At 45.3% G+C, this 4680-nt stretch overlaps 1 protein-coding gene across 1 annotated transcript in view; it reads left to right on the top strand.

The window, feature by feature from the left end:
• The first annotated feature begins 997 nt into the window (after positions 1-997).
• Positions 998-4680, top strand: part of BCL9 (BCL9 transcription coactivator) — a 177299-nt gene continuing 173616 nt past the window's right edge. Inside the window, exon 1 of the mRNA XM_083171638.1 lies at positions 998-1187. The gene's annotated coding sequence lies outside the window, so the exon portion shown is untranslated. The remainder of the gene's footprint in view (positions 1188-4680) is intronic.

Below are 4680 nucleotides of genomic sequence, written 5' to 3'. Positions count from 1 at the left end.
TGTTTTGCCCACATGCCCCTATCATGCCTCATAGCCCAGCCTCCTGCTCTCATGCACCCGAACTCCCACCCAGTAGGAGGAGACACTGACTAAGGGCCACCATCCTGTACTCCTGTACTGCCACGCTGGACCCTCACCCACTGGCAGAAGCTGCACAGTATCTCCCACCCTCCTCTTTAGTCCCCCTTATGTCCACACACCCCTATCACTACCCAGCCTCCTGTTTACCTGTGTCGTGACCTCTGCCAGTGGGGAGCCGCTGACTCAGAAACACCCTACTATACTATTGCACACACACACCTAAACAACATGCACACACAGCCCCCCACCCCCCCCACCCACAAATGTCACTGTACCATCCACACTATCAATGTACATCTTACTCTGTAACCGCTTTTTAATTAAACAAAACAATACACACCCCCTTCCACATCATATGCTCTCTATGTAACACATTTCACCTATAACTGAAGTTGCAATACAGGCATCTTACATACAATTCTAACCATATTTCTCATATACAAATGTTCACAAATTAAGGGGGCGCAGCCCCTTACGACGGTGTGAAGAGCGCCCGTAGGGCGCGATGAATCACCTAGTACATATATATAGTGTGTGTATGTGTAATTGTGTTCATGTGCCTATGCGTGTGCGGGGTGCCGTAGGTGTATGTATGTCTGCGTGTGCCTGTGCTACATAGTCCTACACAGCAGTCCCTGCTGCCGCTGCTGCCTGTGTTCCAGGCTGCCTGTCTGTCACTGGAGTTTTTAGCTTGCATTTAGAAGAGAGGAGGAGGAGAAGGGCAGGGGGGGGGGGGGAGAGAGAGGAGGTGGAAGGAGGAAGGAGAGGGAGAAAAGGGGGAGGGAGAATGTCTTGTTTGTGGCTTGTCAGCAATTGCTTGAGACAAGCTTCCATGTGTGAAAGCTACTTGGCATGAATGCCTGGGCTGTACCAAATCTCCCAGCGTCCAGAGGGGGAGTCACAAGGAGCTCAGATCACAGCACAGGCAGACAATAGGCCCCTAAAGTGTCCCCCCTTAAAGTTGCTTTGATGTTGTCCTAGTGTCTCCACACTAAGGGCCAGGGATTGCCTGCACACTGGTCTCTCTGGTGGCCACTGAGCCCCCTGCCCTCCTGCACTGCCCCAGATGCCTCTGCAGCAGCCCTTGTGCTGAGTGAGGAGAGAAGGTAAGCGCAGCTAAGGTCCTGATTTCTTTTGGCAGCTTGTGTTTGCAGTGGGAGGGGGCTAAGCCGGATTCCTGAGCTCACACACACAGAGCCAGGCATGGCATGGGTGGCACTCCTGAGCTTCCTCTGCCTGCCTGGGCACCCATCACTGCTCAGGGTCCACAGAGGAGAAGAGATTTCTGTCTGGCTAATGTGTATCTTCCTGTAATAACTACAACACACACACACACACACACACACACACACACACACACACACACACCACACCCCACACACACACACACACACACACACACACTCTTTTGTTGCCAGTGGGTGATTCTGTAGCATTTGGTGCCACCATGATTTTGGGCTGACCAGCCCAAGTACCGTTGACCCAGACCCAGTGCATGGAGAATGGCATCATTACCACCCTAATCACACGTGACTAATTAGCATAAAAAAACTTCCAAAACTTTTTGGAAGGGGCACAAATGAAATGCAATGGCTGAGAGTGGATGTGTGAGGGGTTTGTCTGACGGGTCACCACAGGGCACTGCTGTGGTTTCTTAGTCCTGGGGTGTGAATAACAAAGGCCCCATGCTGTGTTGTGGAACATGTTACTGGTCCAACATATGGGCTCATTGCAAGCATGTCACCCACCCCAGTGATGTCAGAGGGGTGCAGGAGCGGAGAATGGGTCTCCTGGCCGGTGACTTTGGCGATGTCTGATTTGTTTTTATATCTTGTTTATTTATTTATGGTTTGTTTGGGTTTCTGTTTTGTTTTGTTTATTTCTGTTTTGTTTGTTTTTATTTGTTGATTTATGTTTTTTGTTTGATCGTGTTTTTAGTGTAGTTCCGTGGTGTCAAATTCAAGGCCCTCCGGCTGTTGCGGAACTACACATCCCAACATGCCCTGCCACAGATTTTATATAATGATTTGTTAAAACGGTGTCAGGGCATGCTGGGACCTGTAGTTTCACAACAGCTGGAGTCCCACGAGTTTGACACCACTGGTGTAGTTGATGCACATGTCATTATTTGCATCTTCTAGGTGGAGTTTACTATAGTTGTTGCTTTTCTGAAAGCCAGACAGTATCTTTGTTGCATTATAGATTGTTACATTGTGTTTGTTGTGGAACAGTTTACAATGGAACAGTTTGTTAGCACTTTCCCGTTGATTTAATTTTACAACTGTGCCGGTGTAAAACAAAAAACTATCTATCTATCTATCTATCTATCTATCTATCTATTTTATTGGTGTATGTATTGTAGTGTTGATCTAGTGTTTCGCTTCTCGATACCCAATGTGTTCAGAAGTTGTTGTGTTTTTTTTTGTTGTTTGTTTGTTATTTTGAATCAGAAGTTCAAAAGGAAACCGAATTGTTTTGAAAGTTTAAACTGTTTTTGCTTTGTTGCATTGAAGGTTGCCCACTGCACGATGCCATTTTTGGGGGTAATCACATGTTTCTTGTCTGTGGTTTGATGCAATAAATACATTTACAAAAAAAAATTCTTTATTCGTTGCAAGATGCAGACTCTTATCTATCTAAAGTGACATGTTTATAAAACAATACAATTGCAAGTTATTTCTGGTTGGTATCAAGAAATTTACTCTGCGCAGTACAACTTTATGAGAGCTGTGGGATTGGAAGTCTGTTGAAACAGAAAAGTCGACAGTCTGTATGTCAACATGGTCAAAACATAGACATGTTCATATTGCCGACACAATGTATTGACACCAGGATGTTGAAAATTTTTTGCAGATTTTAGCCTAAACATAGCCTTGAACCTGAACCTAAAAATAGTATAATGTAAAGTATTTTTTTTTGGGGGGGGGGGGGGGGGGGGGGTCATGGCCGCTTGTTTGGATGGGTTAAAATCATGCTTAATCTGTAAATAAATATAGAGAAGTACCAGGACTACTTGCGTGTCACTGTCCATCAGATATTGGCCTGTATTGGGTCCGTAACCCTATACTGAGGTGGACCACAAACAACCTTTTTATCCTGTTCTTCTGAACTACAAACAATTTTTGTATACATCTGGCAATTAGGATTTAAACATTCATTACCTGAAGCTGATGTAGACGCATCACCCAGCCAAAACTTACCTTCACTTGAAGGTTGTGACATCATACCAAAGTTTAGATCATAAGATCTCGAGAAAATTATCCATTTTAAGGAAACATGTTTCTACATATTTGTTGATTTCCAACTTCTGTGTAAACCCCTGATGAAGTATTTTTCAAGACGAAACGCGTTGGGTTATTGAAACTATATCCTAAAGATGAAATCCTGATGTGGATCATTGAATTTTAATAATTTTTTTTTTGTTTTTATTATTATTAAATTGTATTTGGTCATTCTATTAAATTGTATCTGGTCATTCCATTTGCACCATAAATTTCAGTGGTGACAACTTTTAGGTGGTGGAGGACTTCAGCGCTCTCTACACTTTCCATCTTCTTTCTTTGTCGTATCTCCCACTAACAGGGGGGATTTGTAGAGAAGCTGCTACATTGTACTGGGCGCACTTGGGGTAATTTTGTATTTTCTATAGAGAAGTAGTAGGTTGACATTGACAAAAGGTCATAAGCGAAATGTCAATAGTCAACACATGAAAATGTCTACATGAGTTTTTCACAAATTCTTTAGGGGGGGCCTTTTCATACTTTCAACATCCACATGAACTCTGGGAACAGTAAAGTTTGATGTAGTGGAGCGACATTAGCATGCGCCACGTGAGGGTACGCGCTACACTAATTGGCCTACCACATGCTCAGGTGTTGAGAAAAACGTAATGTGTCAATTGTTTTCGGGTCGACCTTTTGGTGTCAACCTTTTTGTTTGTTGGCCTAGATACTGGGGCAGTATGGACGGTGTAAGGGCTGTTTCACACAGTACGGTTCCTGCCGCACGGTGAAATCCCGTACGGTCAGGGAGCCGCGCCGCACTCAGAATTTTATAATGGCAGGGGATGGGCCACAGCCCGGCAGCCGTCCCTTCCAGTGGGGGGATCCGGCTGCAGCCGTGCGGCCGGGCCGTGGCCGTCCCGTGTGAATGGACACAATAGTGTCCATTCACAACTGCTGAGTGCGGCACGGCTCCCTGGCCGTACGGGATTTCACCGTGCGGCAGGAACCGTACTGTGTGAAACAGCCCATACGGTTAGCATTACTGCCTCACAGCACTGAGGTCATGGGTTCCATTCCCACCATAGCCCTAACTGTGCAGAGTTTGTATATTCTCCCCGTGCTTACCTCTTTCGTGGATCCAGATGAATAAGGTTGACAGTGTATAGGTCAACACAATATGGTAAACAGGCACAAGGTCGACATAGGACAAAAACCACAGAAAAGGTTGACAAGAGTTTTTCATATTTTTTTTTTTTTCAGCATTTCTGTACTTTTTCACATGGACTGTGATTGGGACCAGTAACGTGTAGTACAGAGTGCAGCTGTAGCGGAGTGGGCCGCCTGGCGAATAGGGAGCTAAGTGCGGGTACACGGA

Source organism: Crinia signifera, chromosome 2 (genome assembly GCF_055691185.1).
Source record: "Crinia signifera chromosome 2, ASM5569118v1, whole genome shotgun sequence".
Lineage (NCBI taxonomy): Eukaryota > Metazoa > Chordata > Amphibia > Anura > Myobatrachidae > Crinia > Crinia signifera.
The sequence above is the reverse complement of the archived record's forward strand: the minus strand, read 5'-3'. Positions and strand labels throughout refer to the sequence as shown.